The sequence below is a fragment of the Lissotriton helveticus genome, chromosome 4_1 (assembly GCF_964261635.1).
Source record: "Lissotriton helveticus chromosome 4_1, aLisHel1.1, whole genome shotgun sequence".
Classification (NCBI taxonomy): domain Eukaryota; kingdom Metazoa; phylum Chordata; class Amphibia; order Caudata; family Salamandridae; genus Lissotriton; species Lissotriton helveticus.
The window spans coordinates 1207960603-1207984772 of NC_136063.1; positions in this window are offsets into that span (position 1 = coordinate 1207960603).

The window sequence follows — 24170 nt, forward strand, 5'->3', positions numbered from 1 at the left end:
AGAGAGAGAGAGAGAGAGAGAGAGAGAGAGAGAGAGAGCAACTAGCAAGAAGTATTCTTGTGGAACTACATTTATGCTTTACTATCTCAAGACCTTCCATGGGAATAATATAAAGTTAGCAAAGAAGCAGCAAGAGGCCAGAGGACCCTCTACATCATTGGCAGCAGCAACAATTCCAGGCCAGACAGTCTTTTCACATGTGCAGAGTGGTACTACACATATGGTTTTCCTGAATGGCCGCATTTTGTATGGACTGTGGGTTTGTGTTGAATGCCAGTTAGCAGTCTGTTGCAACTGTTTGCAATGCTGTGAAAAATCATAAAATGTCTATTTTTCTACTCCTCCATAGTTTTTGCACATTTGTTAGTACTCATGTCTTAAATTTCTCCTCTTCCAGTTGATTGAATGAGTGCATCAGTAGTGTACGGATGGTTGAAGGAGTGCATGAGTGGTGCATGGATGACTGAATGAGTGCATGCGTGCTGAATGGATGTTAGAATGACTGAATAAGTGGTGCATTGCTGATTGAATGACTGTAAAAGTGGTGCATGGATGATTGAATGAGTGCATAAATGTGTGAGTGGATGCCAGAATAGGTGCATGAGAGGTGTATGGATGATTGAATGAGTGTATGACAGTAACAGATGATTGAAGGAGTGCGTGAGTGGTGCATAGATGACTGAAGGAGTGCATGAGTGGTGATGGATGTTAGAATGAGTGCATAAATGATGCATGGCTGACTGAATGAGTGCATGAGGGGTGCGTGGGTGATTGAATGAGAGCATGCGTGGTGAATGGATGATTGAATGTGTTCATAAATAATGGACAGATGATTGAATGTGTACATGAGTGGTGAATAGATGATTGAATGAGTGCATGAGTGTTGTATGGAAGATTGGGTGCATGAGTGGTGTGTGGATGATTGAATAAGTACATGAGTTTGAATGGTTAATTGGTTGAGTGCATGTGTGGTGCATGGGTGATTGAACAAGAGCATAAGTGTTACATGGATGATTGAACGAGTGCATGAGTGGTGCACGGGTGATTGAATCAATCAATGTATAAGTGGAGCATGGTTGATTAAATGAAGGTAAGAGTATATGAGTGGTGTATGGATGATTGAATGAGTGTATGAGTGGTGAATGGATGATTGAATGAGTGCATGAGTGGTGCAATAATACGTACAAATCCCTAGGCTACTAATTATCTGTAAAAGAAACAATTGATGGACGGAATACTGGACAATGCAAACATTCCCCCCAGTCACAAGGATCTGGGTTGAATCCATCATTCTTTTTCTCACCACACCACCCCAGTTTTGACCCAGCTATATACAAATCAGTCTTGACCCTGTTCCTTGTGAAGTCAAGCTATCCTGGCTGAAGAGGGGCGAAACTCCGAAACCTGTCCTGGGATGCCTGTTCCCAGTCCACGCTGGACAGTTCCCATTGGGTGCAGGGTCAAAACTGATTTGCATATGGCTGTGTCCAAACTGGAATTGCATGGTGAGCAAAAAACAATGGATTTAGGCGCAGATCTCTGTACTGGAGTGAATGTATGACATTGTTCTGCATTCTGTCCATCAATTGTTCTTTTTGCATTCGTCACCCCGAGTGGAACGGGTATGCCCAGACGTGAGTCCCGTACTCTCCATGCCACTGGAGTCAAACTTTCCTGGCTGAAGAGGGGTGATACCCCGAAACCGGTCCTAGGATGCTTGTTTCCAGTCCAGGAAGGACCTGGCCTGGCAGTTCAGGCTTGACAGTTCCCATTGGGTGCAGGGTCAAGACTGATTTGCATATGGCTGGCTCCAAACTGGAATGGCATGGTGAGTAAAAAAACTATGGATTTAGACCCAGATCTCTGTACTGGGGTGAACGTATGACATTGTTCTGCATTTTGTCCATCAATTGTTCTTTTTACAATTACTAATTATCTGCATCATAGCTCTTTTTCTATTTTCACTATATATAAATTGTGTGGGCACTGTACTAACTGTATCTTCTAAAGTTCTTCCACAAGTGGGATGCTGCCCTGTCCTGGCCCTCCTCTACGCTATGATGCAGTTCTCATGGCCTGTACTCTGCTGAGCCTACAGACCCCTCTCACAAATTTCATTGACTACATGCAGGATCTTGGCTTATTACTTAATCAATCAAAAACATGAATCATGAAATGTGGGAGGAGGATCGCCACTTGTCTAGACATAAAAATAAATGGCACTAACATTCGTTTTATAAATAGTTTTATAGGGGTTTTATTTGATAAAGATGGCTCATGGAATCAGGCTATTGCCAGTAAGAAGCTATAATTTAATAAAGATTGCAAGGCTCATAGAAAGTTTACAATACAACTGGGCTCTAATCCCTGAGGTGAAGATGAAGATCTATAAAGCTGAATACCTTAGTGTAGCACAGTATGGGGCAGGTCTGTGGGGGTATACTAAAAGTACGGCCTTGCAAATTGAAGAGAATGACTTTTTTAGGCATAGTCTTTCTACCCCCAAAGGTGCTTCAGTATATGTATGCCATGCTGAGCTAGAGGCTCAGTTCCTCACAGAACTAATAATGTTGAAGCCAATTGTACTCAGTCATAAAGTCTGGACTTTAGAACATAATGGCTTAAATTGTGCTATCATCAGGGATTGCCTCAAGCCCAGTTTATATTCTTGCATGCAACCCTACCTCAAAGTCGTATTGAACCTCAGGCATAGGTTTGTTTTGACCCGCTTAAGATTGGACATTTTTTGTTGCCTAATTAGTTATCCCAAAATGAACAATTGGTCTACAAACTAACTAATTGTACTTGTGATCGCTTGATGGAACAGAATACTATGCATGTTGTTATTTTTAGCAAATTTTACTGTCATCTAAGGAAGTGCTATATTTTACCACTTTTAAGACCGCTTAATTTTAGTCAATGTCACACTGCTTATTGTTATTTACAATCATTGTTGACTATGAAGATCTACTGCAGTATGACATCCTTTCTCTTGGCCGTTTTTTACGCAGAAACACAATTTCCCCTGCCCTTGTTTAGTACTGGGACAAAGTGTATAAAGCATCAGGTGTTTGGTGATGCATCACTTTTTTTAAGAAGACATTTTTAATGAATGTGTTATTTATTGTACTTTTATGATTTCATTATGAAAATGAATAAAGTTATGAATGAATGAGTGTATAAGTGTTGAATGGATGATTGAATGAGTGCATGAGTGGTGCAATTGCACGTACAAATCCCTAGGCAACTAATTATTTACTTAGCATTGTATTGAACAATTGCTAAATCATTATTAAGAAGGCTGGGCATACACATGGAAACAAAACTAAAATGTTCTTTTAGTCTATAAAACTATCTCTAAAGTCAATGATGTACAATGTCTGTACAATTATATGACAAGTTAAAAACAGAATAATTCATGACTGACCTATAACATAACAGGTGTATTTGTAAAGCGCACGATTACCCGAAGGTGTCCTGGCGCTGAATAACAGATGTTTATTGTTACCCAACTCAATGGTACTGACCTACCTCTCATGGTCAAATTATAAACAATACAACTTCAATGTACAAATATAGTATGCCACTGTTTGCTACTTTAGGTAAAACCCTTACAATAATAGAGGCATCTGGTGGTTGACAGAAATAGTTTTTTCATCTCTGAATACAGGTGGATAATATAATATCTCAATGAGTATATACGATCAAAGAGGCAATGTAGTGGCTTCAATCGTTGATGAATCTTCGTGGGATCATGTCTAAGTGTGTTACATGTTACGGTGAGCCAAGCACCTTCAACTGGAAACCAACAAATGTAACATGAGTGGTGCATGCATGATTGAATGAGTGCATAAGTGGTGCATGGGTGACTGAATGAGTGTATGAGTGGTTCCTGTATGATTGAATGAATGCATAAGTGGTGCCTGAATGGTTGAATGAGTGCATGAGTGGTGCATGGATCATTGAATGAGTGCATAAATGGTGTTGAGATGATTGAATGAGTACATAGGAAATATATGAATGATTGAATGAGTGCATGAGTGGTGCATGGATGTTGATATGAATGCATGTGTGGTACATCGAGGAGTGAATGACTGAGTTCTGTACGATGTTAGTTGGTACAAGAATGAATGAATGAGTACATGAGTGGTACATAGATGCTAATATGACTGCATAAATGGTGCATGGATGTTAGAATGAGTGCATGAGTGGTACATGGAAGTTAGTATAAGTGCATGAACGGTGCATGAATGTTAGAATGGGTTTATGAGTGGTGTTTGTATGTTAGAATGAGCAAATGAGTAGTGCAAAGATAATTGATTGAGTACATTAACATTACATAGATGCTAGATTGGCTGCATGAGAGGTTCATGGATGATGGTGTTTTAGTGCATGTGTGAGTGAGAGAATGGGTGTCTAAGTGTGTATATGGGTGAGTGAATGGGTGCATTAGTGCCTGTTTGGGTGAATGAATGGGTGGTTCATTTTGCATAAGGGTGAGTGAAACAGTGGATAAGTAGCTGAAAGGGTCAGTGATTGGATATATGAGTAGCTGCATGTGTGAGTGACTGGGTGCATACGTGGATGCATGGATGCATAAATCGGTATATGAGTGCTTGTATGTGTTTTTGAATGGGTGCATTTGTTTCCTTATAACTAAGAAATCTGTCTATGATAGATAAGTGATTTGACACATATAATCTCGCTGTCTTCCATCCACTCTGGAAAAAGAAAAAAAAGACAAGACATATTATTATTTGATCTTGAACATTACAAAATTATACCAACATACATTACTTATACTGTAACAGTTTAATACAACATAGCTAAACATTAGTTTCTCCTTTTTACTGTTCTCAGCTTTCATACTTCTTCACCATAAACAGTGATCTGTATGAAGCATCATCAATGGATGGTAAAATAAAAAAAAACAATGCCGCATAGTACGTCTTTTGCAAAAAAGTAATACTATACATAGCACTCACTACAATTCACTAATTATTGGATTATCCTATTCTCCCTACATGATCTGAAGAAATGTAGGTTATAACTGTTTCTTATATTGTTGTATCTGGTACAATATGACATATAACTTTGCACATCCTTTTGAAAACATCTTTCCTTGTAAGTGGAATATTATGGAACATGGTGATGACCCATTTGCGAAAATACCACACATTCGAATGTAGAAGTTCTTCTTGGAGAAACAAAAGGTTTTTTTGTATTTTTAAAGTCAGTTTGGGCTCATATCTTAAGGCTGTTGTTATTGCACTATATCCATTCAGTATTTAACTGTAATAACGGAATGTAAAGCTTGTGGTACGAATCTTTTTATTCAGTTCAATTATGCCATTTAGTACAAAATAAGTGCCACACAATACACAGTAGCTTTATGCAGGTCTCAGTTTCTTGGCATTGAATTTTCTTACAGGAACAAAACCAAGTTATTTAGGGCATGTTCATTCCCGGAAGTCTTGCGAGAGGAGAGACAAGTAGGGACGCCAAGGTTCTCCAACTGACGCGCCTTGGTTGGGGATAGAAAGTGAGATCTTTTCCATAACAAGAATATACTACAGGCAGTGAAGCGATCCTAGATGTGTGGATATGTGTGTCGACCTCCAATGTGTGAGAATGTTCTGGATCACTGTGCCTACAGCCAGGCCTATCTGTCACCCTCGCCTAGACCTCAAGGGATAAGTGAGGGTATTGGGTAAGCATTGAAGCATGTAGGAGCAAAATCAGGGAAGCTGAGTGTCAAGATGCAGATCAATATCATCAAGTACCTGAGCCCAGTGTGTTTAAATCCGTGGGCAGTCACATAAAAGAGGCACTGGTGTCCCTGTAGCTCCTCACTCTTGCCAACAGCCCACACTTCTGTATGGGTCAACCCTATGGAGAAGGTCTGGGGTTAAATACAGTACAAAGCCACCTTGGTAAACATTTTGGTAGAACTGTGCTGCAAGGGGATATTGCTGGCCCTATAAAGAATGTAGTGTTTAGATGTTATATAAATTCCTTTGTTGACGATAAAAGGACTGTTGCGTTCCCAACAATATTTTGAAGACATTACCCGCCATTAGACCGAATAATGTCTAATAAACCATAAACCACGTATTAAAAAATACATTGCACCAGTTATTTATCTACAAATATTACTCAGAACTTTGGTTCAAGAAATAACAAATAGAGTTTGATAATCTTCTAGGTAGACTTGCTTTGATTTTTCGATTAAAGTCATTGCATTCTGTCCATCTAGATTGGCATCTTCAATAGACAATGAAGTGTCCAGAAATAACAAATAGAGTTTGATAATCTTCAAGGTAGTCTTGCATTGATTTTCCGATTACATTCATTGCATTCTATCCATCTAAATTTAATAGACAATATAGTGTCCAGACATTGTATTTACTCCTTCATGAAAGACGATTGCAAGAGTATTAAAAGTCCTTCTCGAAAGTGATATTTGTCCAGCTACAAAGTTTGTAATTTTCTGTGCCCAGTTTGAAACATCTGGTCTGTATCGCTGCAACACTATTATAATTTACTTTACTGTTCTTTGTAGAAACAATGTAGATATAAGATTTGATCTACAGTTTGGACAGATCATATTTTGGGTGGCCTTTTTGGTCAATTGCTGAAAAGGTACAGTTTTCCAATCTGGTAATGTTAAGTAGTGGAATCGTTCTGAATTGATTACAGTGCTGGTAGTGAATCCACAATCTTCACACTTATGCTCCCATTTGTAACTTAATCCAAATAACTCATTGATATTTATGTCTCTTCTTCTGATACTCCTAGCATCGCCATTGCAAATTCTTGGGAACCTTTTGAACATTAAGAGAAACTATTACTGATCCAGTAGATACATCTATAAGATCTCGTATTCCTGAAGCAGAATGTATTGTAGTTCTGTCACTGAGTGAACGTTGTAGCAAACTATGTAGTGCAGAACAAATTCTCTTTTCTCTTTTTCATTCAATTTCGATAACAACACCTGGCAAATGGAATTAAAAACATTTGCATAGCAGTCTGCCCCCTGAAGTGTTGTCGAACTGGTAACATACAATTTCTCCATCATTTACAAATTTTCTGTTCTTTGATTGTTGGCGATTTTTCTTCTGTACTTCCTTGTGTTCAACATCTATATTCAGTTTTGTTATCTTCTGCTTCAGACGGATTACTCATTTCTCATAAAGAGGGTACTGTCCTAAATAACGAGCAAATACACTCCTTAACCAATTGTACTCCCTTCTGCAGCTTGCATCGGCACACATTTGTTTCTCAACAAAGTCAATCAAAAGCAAACCAAACAATGTTATAATTTATGATAATGCTACATATGACATTTCTTCTTTGAATACAGTACTTCCGATATTTACAAAAGCTGCATCTAAACTTAACCTTTGTGATTTATGGATCGTTACTTAAATGTATGAAGTCAAGCCTTAGGTTTCACCCATGCTGACTTCATCAATAATTAGAAGCTACCGGTATATTAAAACTCTTGCTACCTCTTGACAAGCTTCACCTGATAAACTTTGGTATTCCAGTTTGTTATCATGTTCCACAGGTAGAAATAATAGTCAATGAAGAATAATTCCTATAATGTTATATGCATCTAATCTTGTTGGTGCAGTAACTAGACATGGCAAAATTTGAATCTGTAGTATTCTGTAGGTAACTGGTGAGTACTTTAATAAAGAAGCTTTTTCCAGTGCCAGCTTGACCACTTATATGTAGTAGAACTGGTTTAACTGAAAAACAATCACACTGTTTCTTCTCATGAAGTTATCCATGCTTGTGAAGGGTCGGCCCTTACCTCCAGGGCACCACAGTACCGCAGGGTCTCCCATATGGGCGGCATCACCAAACCCCAGCCAAAACGCGCTACACATCTCTCTGTTTCCCTACAGGCGCCGACGGCACCACCGGAGCACTGCAAACCGGAAGCGTCCTTGCTTGACCCCGGAAGTACAACGGCTACTAAAGGACCGGAAGTGACCCCGCCTGACCCCGGAAGTCTTTCCTCAGGGACCCGATCGGACGATAGAAAAGCCGGCGAATCCGAGGAGGAGAGGTTCCCAGCGGTGAACTCGTGGCAGGAGTTAGCGGCACGCGGAGAACCGGCAGCGGAGAGTGAAGGAGAACGGACGAGTCGAGAGAAGGAAGAAGAAGAAGACGTTTGGTGCGAGGATTGGTGGCGTCCTCAGGAGGTGGCTGGAAAGCGGCCGTAACTCGGATGAGAGTTACGGCGGGGCACGTGAGTAATCTGTTACCTTTCTCCGTGTTTCCCCCTCCCAGTGTAGTTAGTATATGTTAGATCTGGGGGTCTCTAGTTGGCAGAGGTAGGTACCACTGTCCAAATAGGGACCCTTGCTTCTAGTCAGGACAAGGAGATAACTCTCTAAGATAACCCCTGCTCGCCCTCTAGGTAGCTTGGCCTGAGCAGTCTAGGCTAATCAGAGGCAATGCGTAAAGTATTTGTACCAACACTCACAGTAACACAGTGAAAACACCACAAACTGATTCCACAACAGTTTAGAAAAATAAAGGTATTTATTCTAAAACTACACAAGACCAAAACGATAAAAATCCAACATACACGGTTCAAGAATATGGTTTCAAAGAGTTCTTAAGGTTGCGTTAAAGTTCTTCAAGTTGCGGTAAAAACAAACCACAGTTGCGTGAAAAGTTCACAGTTGCGTCACGTTTACTCACAGTACCTTTAGTTGCAACAAAGTTCCAAAAGCAGAAGCTGGTGCGGTGGAAAACAAGCGATGCGTTGCTCCTGAGACCCTGGGGAGGCGATGCGACAGCCCCGCTGCAGCAGCGGGCGTGTTGCGACGAATCCGGTCTGTATGGGGAGGAAGGCCACTTGTATGGATTCCGGTGCGTAGGTTCCGTAGGAAGTCTGTTCTCGCAAAGGCACGATGCGACGATCTCGTAGGTGCTGCGACGATCTCCGGGGCGACGATGCGCGGTCCAGCGGTGATCCTTTCTCTCGCAGCTCCTCGATGCGATGATTCTGCGACGACACTCGCAGCGACGTGATGCGGTCCGCAAGCAAGCGGTGCGGCGTTCTCACCCAGCGACGACAGGCTCTGCGACGATACTCGCAGCGATGTTCGATTCTCCCGCACCGGTCTGGTGCGTCCCGCAAACGGAGGATGCGACGTCTCTGGCAGCGGCGTCAGGCGCTGCGACGATCTCGACCTCCGTAGCGGCGGGAAACTTCTCGCACTGTCGGGGATGCGCTCCGCAAGCGAGCGATGCGACACTTTTCAATTTCGAAAGTCTCTCAAGCTTTTGTCTCAAGCTTCCCAGCACAGGTCCAACCTCCAGAGGCCCCACAACTGGATCAAGCACTCTAGGAGGGACAGAACTCACTCAGCAGAGTTCAGGGAAGCTGGGGGTGAAGTCCTTTTGTTCCTGGGACTTCAAAACAGGGAGCCAGCTCTTCTCAGGCCCTTGGAGATTCCTTTCAAGACAGGGGACACAGCTCACAGCAAAGTCCTTCCCCTCTCCTTGGCAGCAAAGCAACAGCAGGTCAGTCCAGCAGAGCAACAGCAAGACAATCTTCCTTCTTCAGAGTCAGCTTTCTCCTTGGCAGAGGTTCCTTCTTGATTTCCAGGATGATCTAATTTTCTGTTGTCAGGGGTCCTGTACTTATACCCCTAAAGTCTTTGTTCTCTTGGTGCATGTGGGCCCTGTGCCCGGTCTGAACCAGTTCTGGGTGGATCCTGAGCACTTTGTTTTGGTGGCTGCATCTTTCCTTTCAGAGTGAGGGGCAGGGTCCTCAGCCGCCCAGCAGGGGGGTGGAGCCAGCATTGTGGAAGGCAGGCACAGCCCTATTCAGCCCAGGTGCTAACTCCTCCCACCACTCAAGTCATTCAGCCTAGTGCTGACTCATCCATCCTGCCGGGGAGTTCCCCAGCCCCTGTCACTCACAAACCAGACAGTCAATACACAAACAGGCCCAGGCACACAGAAGGTTCAGACAAGAGAACAGCAACTTTCTAAAAGTGCTGTTCTCAAACACAGGATTTAAAAACAACCTTTCCTAAAAGATGTGTTATTAAATTCTGAGTTCAGGGATACTAGATACTTATGTCCTATCTTGTTCCTATGGGAAGAAATGCTGTTAACCACTGTAGCCAGCGTCCCCCATGTTAATCTATGGAGCAAGATAGCCTTACAATAGTGAAAAACGAAAATGGCTGTAATTCACTACCAGAACATGTTACCTGCACCAGTACATGCTCTACCTTTTACATACACTGCACCCTGCCCAGGGGGGTACCTTGGGCCTTCCATAGGGGTGACTGATGTGCACAAAAAGGGAAGGGTTAGGCCTGGTCAGTGGGGACACTGACCAGGAGGACATGGCAGTTCTAAACTGCCCATAGGCACTGCAGTGGCAGGCCTGAGACACCATTTTAGAGCTACTCATGTAGGTGGCACAATCAGTGCTGCAGGCCCACTAGTAGCATTTGTCATCACCAGCCCTGGCACACCCAGTGCACTTTACTAGGGACTTCATGGTGATACAAATATGCCAAACATGTATATTCAATCAGAATAACAATTTACCCAGGGAGCACTTACACTCTGGCACTGGTCAGCAGTGGCAGAGTGTCCAAAGCATCTAAACCAGCAAAAACGAAATCCAGCACAGCATCAAAAATACAGGAGGTAGAGGCAAAAAGATAGGGGAAACCACGCCAAAGATGCCAGGTCTAACACGTGTCCCCTCCAGCTGAAAATGGGGAGAACTACCCACCCTCTTGGGAGTTCTCTTCACTAAGGCGGAAAAACCTGGACAGACCATCAGCGTTGGCGTGTTCCGTACCAGGGCGGTGTTCCACCGTAAAGTCCATTCCCTGTAGGGAGATGGACCACCTCAACAGCTTTGGGTTCTCACCCCTCATATGCATTAACCATCTGAGGGGCCTGTGGTCGGTCTGAACACGGAAGTGAGTCCCAAACAGGTAGGGCCTCAACTTTTTCAGAGCCCAGACCACAGCAAATGCTTCTCTCTCAATCGCACTCCACCTCTGTTCCCTGGGGAGTAGTCTCCTGCTAATGAAGGCTACCGGCTGGTCTCCTCCCTCCTCAGTGATCTGTGAGAGTACTGCTCCCACACCATGCTCTGAAGCGTCTGTCTGAACTATGAACTCACGAGAAAAGTCAGGTGCCTTGAGCACCGGCGCTGTGCACATAGCAGTTTTCAGGGTTTCAAAAGCAGTTTGGCAAGCGTCAGTCCAGTCAACTCTTTTGGGCAACTTCTTGGAAGTGAGTTCTGTCAAAGGGGCGACAATGGTGCCATAGCCCTTGACAAAACGCCTGTAATACCCGGTGAGTCCTAAAAAGGCTCTCACCTCTGTCTGGGTCTTGGGGGGCTCCCAAGCCAGAATGGTATCAATCTTGGCCTGTAGGGGCGCCACCTGGCCGCTCCCCACCTGGTGTCCCAAATACACCACAGATCCCTGCCCTATCTGGCACTTGCTGGCCTTGATAGTGAGGCCTGCCCTTTGCAGAGCCTTCAACACTTCGCAGAGGTGTTGCAGATGTTCCTCCCACGTGGAGCTGAACACAGCAATGTCATCCAGGTATGCGGCGCTGAATTCCTCCAGCCCGGTCAGTACCTGGTTAACCAGCCTCTGGAATGTGGCAGGGGCATTCTTCAACCCAAAGGGCATGACACGGAACTGGAAGTGCCCCTCTGGCGTTGAAAATGCAGACCTCTCTTTGGCCCCATCAGTTAAGGCAATCTGCCAGTACCCCGAAGTCAAATCAAATGTACTGAGGTAGCGGGCAGCTCCTAACCGATCCACGAGCTCATCAGCTCTGGGGATGGGGTGTGCGTCAGTCTTCGTGACCGCATTGAGCCCACGGTAGTCCACGCAAAACCGGAGTTCTGTGGGGCCACCGGGGGTAGCAGCTTTCTTGGGGACCAAGACCACTGGGCTAGCCCAGGGGCTGCTGGAGGGCTCAATCACCCCTAGCGCCAACATCTTGGAAACCTCTTCCTTGATGCTGGCCCTGACCTTGTCAGCTACCCTGTAAAATTTCTGTTTCACAGGCAGACTGTCTCCAGTGTCCACATCATGGACGCACCAGTTGGTGACTCCTGGGGTCAGGGAGAACAGGGAGGAGAACTGACCCAACACTTGGCGACAGTCACTCTGCTGTTCTGGGGTCAGGGTGGGCGAGAGGACCACACCATCCACTGACCCATCTTGCTCCTTAACTGCCAGGAGGTCAGGGAGAGGATCACTATCCTCTTCCATTCCTGCATCGGTAGCCAGGAGCATGGTTACTTCAGACCTCTTAAAGTGGGGTTTGAGGCGGTTCACGTGCAAGACTCTCAGGGGCTGCCTGGGAGTCTTCATGTCAACCAGGTAGGTTACCTCGCTCTTCCTTTCCACCACCTCATATGGCCCAGTCCACTTGTCTTGGAGCGCACAAGGCTCCACTGGTGCCATCACCCACACTTCCTGCCCAGGTTGAAATTCGACCAGAGTGGTATTCTGGTCATACCATCTCTTCATTTCTTCCTGGCTTGCTTCCAGGTTCGCCTGAGCGAGCTTCCTGAAGCGTTGTGTCTGGTTGCGGATGGCCAGCACATAGCTGAACACATCCTGGGGGGTTTTCCCACGGGACTTTTCCCAACCCTCCTTCACCAGTGAGAGAGGTCCTCTAACAGGGTGGCCATACAGGAGTTCGAAGGGACTGAACCCTAAGGACTTCTGAGGCACCTCCCTGTAGGCAAACAACAGGCATGGTAACAAGACGTCCCACTTACGTCTCATGGGCTCCGCTAGGCCCATAATCATACCTTTCAGGGTCCGGTTGAACCTTTCAACCAACCCATTTCCTTGCGGGTGGTAAGGAGTGGTGAACTTATAAGTTACCCCACACTCCTCCCACAGAGACTTCATATACCTAGAGATGAAGTTGGTACCCCGGTCGGAGACCACCTCTCTGGGGAACCCCACACGGGAAAAGATCCCCATCAATGCACGGCCCACCACGGGTGCTGTGATTGTCCGGAGAGGGACTGCTTCCGGGTACCGAGTGGCATGGTCCACCAAGACCAGGATGAACCTGTTGCCTAAGGCTGTCTTGGGATCCAGGGGCCCTACGATGTCTATGCCCACCCGCTCGAAAGGGGTGCTCACCACTGGGAAGGGCTGAAGGGGGGCCTTCAGCTTCATTCCAGTCTTACCACTGGCTTGACAGGTTTGGCAAGATCTGCAAAAGGAACCAACGTGCTTTCTCATCTGGGGCCAGTGAAAGTGGGTGACAAGCCGGTTTAGGGTCTTGTCTTGCCCCAGATGTCCTGCAAGAGGCACGTCATGAGCCAGACCCATTAGGAAGTTTCTGAAGCGCTCGGGTACCACCAGCACACGGGCTGCACCGGGCTCAGCAAACTTAGGCTCACTATACAACAAGTCATCTTCCCAGTAGATAAAGTGATCTCTGGCTGCTCCACCTGCTGCCTGGTCTACAGCCTGTTGCCGCAGACCCTCGAGGGAAGGGCATTCTTTCTGCGCCTGGCAGAATTCCTCCCTGGAGGGACCACCTTCTTGCTGCCAATGGGTCAGCTCAGGCAATTCTCCCAGTTCGGCTACCTGTTCCCCTGTAGGTTCCAGGGCATCCCCCTCAGGTTCTGCTCCTTCCTGGACCGTGGGAACGGCTGGGGCTGGTTTCCCGCGCCCTCGGCCTCTTCCTCTCCTGGCAGGTCTCTGGGCCACTGTTTCAGGCTCCAGTTCTGCTGAATCACCCTTACTGGCTGCCATAGCACGCGTGGTCACACAGATCCACGCAGGCAGACCCAACATCTCCAAGTGAGTTCTGTGTTCTACATCCTTCCATGGAGAACTCTCCAGGTCGTTACCTAACAGACAGTCTACAGGCAAGGCATCACTGACAACTACCTCCAAAAGACCAGAGACTCCTCCCCATGCAAATGGAACTTTCGCCAGCTTGCAGAGGCGCACTGAACTGTCAGCTGCCACTACAGGGCGGAGTACACCAGGGATGATTTGCTCTTCAGACACCCACTGACACCTCACGGATGTCACGCTGGCTCCTGTGTCTCTCAAAGCCTCAACCTCCCTCCCATTGATGGTCACCTTCTGCCCATATTTCTTAGTGTTAGAGGGCAGTAAGGTTTCCTGGACCATCTCTTGGTCTCCTAGAGAGACAAGGGTCATAACCGCTAACTCCCCCCAATCACTAGAAACCAAATCCCCTCCCAAAGCTACACTAGCTAACGCTGGGGTGGGGGCACCAGTGGGTGCTTGCTTCTTCTTGGGACATTTTGGAGCTATGTGGCCCACCTCATTGCAGTGATAGCAGGTAGGTGGGCCCCTGTTGTCTTTATTGTCCCGCCTGCCCTTAGAGGGCCATGGCTGCTTAGGTTTGGGGGTTTGGGATTCCCTCCCCTGGGAACTATTTTGGGGCCCTTCTGAGAACTCCTTTTGGTTACCCTTGTCCCCCCCACTCTTCTGCTGGGGACCCTGCCCACCTTTGGCTGTGGTACCCACAATTCCTCTGTGGACCCTGGTACTGGTCCAGCGGTCCGCCTCCTTAGCAAGCTCAATGGGGTCTGTCAGCTTGCTGTCTAAAAGATGCTGGCGCAGCTCTGGAACACAAAGACTACTCAAGTGCTCCCAACTGATTAAATGCAACAACCCCTTAAAATCAGTTACTTTACTGCCCTTCATCCAACCTTCCAGTGCACGCGAGTACAAATTCACACACTCCATCCAAGTCTCAGACTCTTTCTTCTTGGAGTTCCTAAACTGCAGTCTGTACTGCTCTGGGGTAAGGCCATACCTGAGACATAAGGCCTCTTTCATATTGGGGTAGGTCATGGCACCTGCTAATTCTAAGGGCTCTAGAGCACTCCTCCCAGATGCCTCAAAATGTTTCCACAGGCCCGCCCCCCAATGCTGATCAGGCACACCATTCATCTTCAATGCAATTTCATACGAAGTGAACCAGGCATAAATATCCTCACCCCTATGGTAATTCTGTACCAGGTCCTTGGGAATATATACTTTACCCCCATGCACTGGCTGCGCGCTGCCACCATTAGAACTGGCATCCACCTCCTTGGCTTTAAGATCCAGTTCTCTCATGCTCAACTCATGAGCCAAAAGCAATTTCTTCTCTTCTAAGGCGCGGGCACTTTTGCTCTCCTCCGCCGCCTTTTCTCTCTCTTTATCCATTTCAAATTGCTTCATTTGCATTCTCATTTTCATGACTTCCAATTCATATTCTCTTACTCTCTGGTTTTCTTGTAACTCTTCTGGGGTGAGGCCCCTACCGGAGTGGTTGCTGCCAGCTCCTGAGCCTACTCTGCCCACTGGCAGATCTTTGATTTGAAAACCATTTTCTACATCCACATCATCTTCTCCCTCTTGTGCCTCCCAATGGGCCATCAAGATTTTCTGCAGCTCCTCCTTTCTGTAGGCGCTTTTTATGGGGCACTCAAACTCAAGGCAGAATTTCCTAAGTTGCTCAACTTTGTATGAATACAAATCTCCAATGGCAAACTCCATCTCTACTTCTGCCTCTTTACTGGGTGCCTTCCCATGCACAGACATGATGTGTTGAAGAGTTACTCAAAAATAGAAAAATCAAAACCAAAAACCAGTAGTATGCGGTGGCGTAGTGGTCTGCACTCACTAGTGATGTACACCAATTACTGTGGGTCAAGTACAAATACAAGTTCAAATCCCACCGCCTGACCACCAATGTTAGATCTGGGGGTCTCTAGTTGGCAGAGGTAGGTACCACTGTCCAAATAGGGACCCTTGCTTCTAGTCAGGACAAGGAGATAACTCTCTAAGATAACCCCTGCTCGCCCTCTAGGTAGCTTGGCCTGAGCAGTCTAGGCTAATCAGAGGCAATGCGTAAAGTATTTGTACCAACACTCACAGTAACACAGTGAAAACACCACAAACTGATTCCACAACAGTTTAGAAAAATAAAGGTATTTATTCTAAAACTACACAAGACCAAAACGATAAAAATCCAACATACACGGTTCAAGAATATGGTTTCAAAGAGTTCTTAAGGTTGCGTTAAAGTTCTTCAAGTTGCGGTAAAAACAAACCACAGTTGCGTGAAAAGTTCACAGTTGCGTCACGTTTACTCACAGTACCTTTAGTTGCAACAAAGTTCCAAAAGCAGAAGCTGGTGCGGTGGAAAACAAGCGATGCGTCGCTCCTGAGACCCTGGGGAGGCGATGCGACAGCCCCGCTGCAGCAGCGGGCGTGTTGCGACGAATCCGGTCTGTATGGGGAGGAAGGCCACTTGTATGGATTCCGGTGCGTAGGTTCCGTAGGAAGTCTGTTCTCGCAAAGGCACGATGCGACGATCTCGTAGGTGCTGCGACGATCTCCGGGGCGACGATGCGCGGTCCAGCGGTGATCCTTTCTCTCGCAGCTCCTCGATGCGATGATTCTGCGACGACACTCGCAGCGACGTGATGCGGTCCGCAAGCAAGCGGTGCGGCGTTCTCACCCAGCGACGACAGGCTCTGCGACGATACTCGCAGCGATGTTCGATTCTCCCGCACCGGTCTGGTGCGTCCCGCAAACGGAGGATGCGACGTCTCTGGCAGCGGCGTCAGGCGCTGCGACGATCTCGACCTCCGTAGCGGCGGGAAACTTCTCGCACTGTCGGGGATGCGCTCCGCAAGCGAGCGATGCGACACTTTTCAATTTCGAAAGTCTCTCAAGCTTTTGTCTCAAGCTTCCCAGCACAGGTCCAACCTCCAGAGGCCCCACAACTGGATCAAGCACTCTAGGAGGGACAGAACTCACTCAGCAGAGTTCAGGGAAGCTGGGGGTGAAGTCCTTTTGTTCCTGGGACTTCAAAACAGGGAGCCAGCTCTTCTCAGGCCCTTGGAGATTCCTTTCAAGACAGGGGACACAGCTCACAGCAAAGTCCTTCCCCTCTCCTTGGCAGCAAAGCAACAGCAGGTCAGTCCAGCAGAGCAACAGCAAGACAATCTTCCTTCTTCAGAGTCAGCTTTCTCCTTGGCAGAGGTTCCTTCTTGATTTCCAGGATGATCTAATTTTCTGTTGTCAGGGGTCCTGTACTTATACCCCTAAAGTCTTTGTTCTCTTGGTGCATGTGGGCCCTGTGCCCGGTCTGAACCAGTTCTGGGTGGATCCTGAGCACTTTGTTTTGGTGGCTGCATCTTTCCTTTCAGAGTGAGGGGCAGGGTCCTCAGCCGCCCAGCAGGGGGGTGGAGCCAGCATTGTGGAAGGCAGGCACAGCCCTATTCAGCCCAGGTGCTAACTCCTCCCACCACTCAAGTCATTCAGCCTAGTGCTGACTCATCCATCCTGCCGGGGAGTTCCCCAGCCCCTGTCACTCACAAACCAGACAGTCAATACACAAACAGGCCCAGGCACACAGAAGGTTCAGACAAGAGAACAGCAACTTTCTAAAAGTGCTGTTCTCAAACACAGGATTTAAAAACAACCTTTCCTAAAAGATGTGTTATTAAATTCTGAGTTCAGGGATACTAGATACTTATGTCCTATCTTGTTCCTATGGGAAGAAATGCTGTTAACCACTGTAGCCAGCGTCCCCCATGTTAATCTATGGAGCAAGATAGCCTTACAATAGTGAAAAACGAAAATGGCTGTAATTCACTACCAGAACATGTTACCTGCACCAGTACATGCTCTACCTTTTACATACACTGCACCCTGCCCAGGGGGGTACCTTGGGCCTTCCATAGGGGTGACTGATGTGCACAAAAAGGGAAGGGTTAGGCCTGGTCAGTGGGGACACTGACCAGGAGGACATGGCAGTTCTAAACTGCCCATAGGCACTGCAGTGGCAGGCCTGAGACACCATTTTAGAGCTACTCATGTAGGTGGCACAATCAGTGCTGCAGGCCCACTAGTAGCATTTGTCATCACCAGCCCTGGCACACCCAGTGCACTTTACTAGGGACTTCATGGTGATACAAATATGCCAAACATGTATATTCAATCAGAATAACAATTTACCCAGGGAGCACTTACACTCTGGCACTGGTCAGCAGTGGCAGAGTGTCCAAAGCATCTAAACCAGCAAAAACGAAATCCAGCACAGCATCAAAAATACAGGAGGTAGAGGCAAAAAGATAGGGGAAACCACGCCAAAGATGCCAGGTCTAACAGTATAAATAGTGTAAATATTGTACAGACATCACGTGCACCTGCATTGTAAAGTAGAAACACCCCGACACTGTAGAGTACCTCCCGCACAACCCCCCCTTCACTCTGCACACTGTACCTGATTCCCGTCCTTTCTTTCCCTTCTTCCCCTGCCCTACCGGCCTCCCTCACGGTCCATTCCAATCCTCACACTCCCCGGTGCTGGTGTCAGTCGACCGAGTTCCGTGACCATTGGAACTAACCGCCCTGTGTCTCTTTCCTTTATCTCCGAGGGACACGCCAACGCCTGCGCCCCAGGAAGGAGGACACCAGCCCAGCAGTGAAAGACCGGCCTGTTTTCCCATCATCGGACCCTCCTCGCTCGGACCCCCAGCCAGACCCACTTGGACTGTACTTACCAACCGTGCCCAAAGGATTGACATCTGTGAAATCAATAAATCTCTTGCTAATCATAGCACATTACATCCGGCCTCCACGCCTGTTATTCCGGCCCACCCAACCCCACACTCCACAATGCTCTATTTTATTGTTAACTTTGTTACAAATGTGTTTCTGCTTATTATTCAGTTGCTGTAGTAACTGTTTGAAGTTCTCAGTTTCAGCTCTAGCATGCTGTATTGCATTTCCCAACCCATTCATAGCTATATCTGCTTCATTTTGAATCATTGTCTCTCCAAGAGGTTCTTGACTTGCTGGTGTAGAACTGTGGCTGCTCTGTGAACTCTCCCTGGCTATCTCCGCAGCACTTGTTTCCTCCTGTTCAACCTCATCTCTCAACATTTTAAGGTAATATGGAAATAGTGAGTACTAAATGGTATATTTCACAGCATTGAAAGAATCTTCATAACAGACATATTGTCCATGTAATTCTGACTCCGCAAGCCATGGCTTGAAAAACTACAAAAGTGGCAAACGCTTACTTGTCTGGTGTGTGTAAACTCAGCTTTCTGTGGTTAATTAGATTTTATTTTTTATTTCTCACCAAACAACCACCACATCAAAGCAAATCTTCCTTCTTTTATGTTTTAACCCCTTCGCTGTGGTGGCAATTCCGCCGCAGCGCTAGGGGGGAGGGGGGCCGCGCGGCGCTCGCATGCTCGTGACGGATCCACTCCGTCACGATCCTCGGGTGAGCTGTGCTTGTGACGGAGCGGTTCCGTCACAGCACCGCCTGCTCAATAGAACGCGCCGCGCAGGTGCGGCGGCCGGGCTGTGACGGAACCGCTCCGTCACCAGCGCAGCCCACCCGAGGCTCGTGACGGAGTGGTTCCGTCACGAGCATGCATGAGGTTAAGAAGAATTATTCCTATAAGTATAGGGCTGAAGTATTCCACATAGACACATGTTTTCAAGATGTGTACTTCTTCTTAGGCACTATGTATCTAGCATTTTGTTTTTCAGAATGTCTCTACCCTAAGGTTCAAATTTAGCATGTTCTTGTATTTCCGGGAAAGACTCTGTTATGACTGTTTGCAAGCCCTAGGCTCACCAACACAATTCCTCTTGACTTAGAGAATAAACTAGCTGAGATTAACCTGTCTGAGCATTGATATGAACATATTTCTCTGTTGGAAAGCAATTTCAAACTAGAACTGTACATTATTTAGAAGACTTTTTTCAGCTGGTATCTCCTCCCACATCTTTCATCTCTGACTTTGTTATGCATGAAGTGATGTAGCGAGCAACAGCAATAGAGTTGTCTGCAACAAATTGTAGATCCATATTTGCGTTCCGAGGGGCAGATTTACAAAAAGTGACGCCTCGCTGCCGCAATGCAGCAATGTGTCAAAATCTTGCGGCGTCGCTGTGATAACGCAAGTCACACAGATTCGGCAAATCGGTAAGGTGACGGAACGTGGTGCAAAGCGGTAGCCTGCATCAGAAAAATTTACATAGGTGCCGCAAAACTGCCACAAGTCAGCCTGACATACCTGCAGAAAAAATCACGTAAGGCCGATTTGCAACACGCAACGCCGTTCGACAACCCTGCGACAGTTCAATGTGCGTGAAGTGGCAAAAGGCACCCAGGAATCGATGCAAATCTCCAAAAATACATTTGTGGACCACAGAGGACCTAACAATGGACCAGGAAGGTAACCCCATTACTAACACCGGTAGCAGAAGCCCAGATGCTCAGGCTGAGCCTGGAGGAAAAAGAAAACGGAAGCCCAATTTCAGTCGAGAGGAAAATGAGATTCTGGTGACAGAGGTCGCCAACTACCAACACTATCTCTTTGTTAGTTCCAAGTTGCCTCTCGCTAAAACAGAGGCAATATAGTAGAGAATCATCCAAAAGATCAGCAGTGTATGCCAGTCCAAGAGGACTGTCAATGACCTCAAAAAAGGTAGTATGACTGTAAGCGCAGGACAAAAGAAAAGCTTGCGGCAAACCGTAAGGCACCCTCACAAACTGGAGGCAGCAGCCGAGCAGACCAGGAGGTCCTGGATAGCCTTGAGGAGCGGGTGGCAGCTGTCGTCTCAGAGCAAATTGTCACTGAAAAATCTGGACAGGACAGTGCAGCCAGAGAAACTGAAGAGCAGGCAACGGTAAGTCACAATAAGTGCACAGATGTCAGTAATGAGTCATGGTGGTGATTGCAGCGAGAAATGTCCCTGTGCCACAGTCTGATTTGGGCATCTTGTTATCCATATTCTTGTCCACAATCACAAGTATTCTCAATGTAAGTTAATCACATCTGACAATCACATATTGAAAATTTCTAAACAGCACTGCCATGTCCATCTCTGACTAAGCAGATATACTGGACCTCATTTATGAAGGGCCTTGCACCACCGGTACCTCACTTTTGTGAATGTCCAAAGTAAAGACCCTTTGGCGCAAGGACTACATAAATGACGTTCACAAGGTCACGCATATGCCAACATGCGTAACTTAGGTAATACGGTGCAACGTAGTGCTACATCTTGCCTGGTCTTTCTTGTAGTGTACCTGTGTGTTGGGGCAGTTTGAGATCAATGGTTGGTGGACGTGTACAACGGGGTCATTGTATGTAAGCATTGGCGGAGTGGTGGGGCCAATGGACTCAATGATAACTGATTAGATGGCCTGGATGCAATTGTGATGTGTATCAATGATGGGGATGGTGGGCATGGTGAATATGTGACATTTACAGTGATGGTTGGTCCAGGTGAATCCGGTGGTGTGGCTGTAGTTGAATCTGTCTACTGGTGGAGGAGATGTGCTTGACTGTGTCTCCTGCAATGTGGCTTGATGTGGAAAATAGCTGCTTTAGTTTGATGTCAGCAAATTCACCCAGGAGGCGGTGGTGTTCTGGTCACTGTGGTTGTCCAGGTGGAACTAGAGTTCTCAAAGTAGGAATGTCATTGGTGGATGGGAGAACCTGGTGTGCAATGATGTCTGAAATGGCATTGGTGAGTGGGTGTTCATGGCCCGGGTGGCCTGCAAATGAAGGTGCCAAAGTGGATGTGGTTGTGCTTGATCCAGGATTTTAAGTTGTGTTGTACCATTGTCACCTATGGCTCATTAGAATGTGTGGTTAGTTGGAGTGTTTTTCTTTCTTGTAGGAGATGGCAATGCCTCCTCCTCGATAGACGTGGTGGGCCTGGCTGGTCATTAAGTAGCTGTCACTGATGGCGATGGTGATTTTTGGAACAGAACAGAGGTTAGTACATGTTTTTGTGAAGTAGGTGACATCTGAAGAGGTTGCAGCAAGGAGACGCCACATTTTTGTAGTGTGTATGTGTAGGGACTGCACGTTGTGGAGGAAGCAGTTGAGCTGGTTGTGGGGAGTGTTGTTTGACTGTGTGGCACGAAGCACTGGTGTGTTCATGTGGCCGAAGGTTGGTTTGGAGTTTCGACTGGCATAGGGTTCAAGATAAGAATACAGTCTTGCAAGATGGCAGGTGGTGTTGCATGCAGGGTAGATGGCGAGGAGGGTGTGTGTGTTGCAGCGGAGAAGTGTACGAGAGGAATGATCCTTGCTGCTGAGTGTGGTCCAGGGGCAAATGGACGCAGACAGTCTTATCCATCGCTTGCCTTCATCATGGGAGCCATGCCTTACAACACAGTTATCACATTAAAATGCCAGTTCAAAGTTACTTTAGGGACGCAGCTGCCTTCACATTGCATGTCATATCAATGCATTTTGATGCAAGTAATGGAGATTCATCATTTCCAGGTCAGCTGGTTCTGGTGTCAGATAAAAATATAAAGTAGTTTCCTTGTGATCAAATATAAAATGTATGGGGTCTTGAGGGTCAATTCATGAAATATAGTGTCATTTTTCTTTAGATAAAAAAAAAAATGGATTTCTTTAGGGGTAAAATTAAAAATAGTATGTATTCTGGGGTAAAAAACATGAATTTAGGGTATCTTTTGGGTTCAAAATATCGAATTAGGGTGTCTTTTGGGGGCGCAAAATATGAAATTAGGGTGTTTTTTGGTTTCAAATTATGAAACTAGGGTATCTTTTGGGCTCAAAATATGAAATTAGGGTGTCTTTTTGGGGTCCAATATGAAATTAGGGTGTCTTTTGGGGGGCTAATTAGCAAATTAGGGTGTCTTTAGTGGTCAGTAATGATTATAGGGTGTCTTTTGCCCTCAAATGTGACATTTAAGGTGGTTTTGGGGGTTTGAGATTAATCTCAGGGATCTGGTGTTGTTATGTGTTACAAGTGTTCCTGTTAGGGTTGCAGTAACTGTAGAGGGAACAGTAATTTACATTCATACCCTATCCAGCTCTTTCTCCACTGCTGCAATATGAGACCTATTGGCACGCATTTGATTGGAACGCAATCAAATGGTATGCCCTGCAACCAAAGATATTCCTTTGGCATACCACTGGTCTGCCTGCTGTTCATGGCTGCACATCATCTGGCACTGAGAAATGATGTAGGGGCCATGGAAAGCTGGGAGGTGGAATAAGCCTGAAAAGACACTGGAGGGGGCATTGATGTGGGGGAGGGGGTGTGAGTGGGGTATGGCATCACATTATCAAAGGAAAATTGCAACAAGGCTTCGTCCTGCGTATTCTGTGCTCCTGCGCCTCTGTGTCTGCTTCAAGGAACAGGAAGCAGTCAGCCAGGCTCCCTCGCCTAAGTCAATCACAAGGCTGCAATGTGGCGTTGTGATTGCTCATGCATGCAGGGACAATGCATTCAGACTGGAGCTTGAGGGGTGAGCATGTTCTCCATGCACACTGTAATGCTGCCTGCATTGCAAACAGGGAAGTGCACATGACTGTTCAGGGCGGACTGGGAGGGCCAAAGAAACAGTCATTGTGTACTTTAGTGGGCATACCACTGAGCCCTGAGCCTACTTGTGAGTTGAGCAGCCCCAATCACTCTCCCACCGAGAAAGGAAACATAGCATCAGTACCTCGAAAATTGACCTTCATGGTATTTGTTTCAATGTCTTGCACTGCTTAAAATCATTGACCCAATGCTCCAGCACTATAGTGGCGTATCCGCCACTGGGGGTCCCTCACCCACAGGTGCTACACCTGCGCCCCACTATACCCTGGGCATCCTCTGCTACACATCACACCTTCCACTCACTTGGGCATCGACACATGATGTCATCACATGCACTCTCTCAAAGTCTGTGACTCAGCCAGCATGATCTTCAGCCAGGTGGGCTTACACAAGCCTGGGTACAGCATTCACTGCCAAGATAGCTGGGTAATCACACGATGAAGGTGATGCAACACACATCCCTTAGGTGTGTAATTTCAGTGCTTGTGCAACATAAGTTTGCATCATCTTATGGTCCTCACCCTCCACAGCGTATTGCCAGTGACCCATCCGCTGGCCTCTGATGCAGATATGCATTGGCCACCATTTCACAATATCCTTTGTGCAGCCCAGTGTACTGTTGGGGCATGGTATGCAATGTTTACCTCCCTACGTAGTTACTCAGGAGGACATGTACCATTCACAGCTACAAGGGGAACCAGGGTGTATTCTCACAGAAGTATGCAACATGTCTCCATGCGA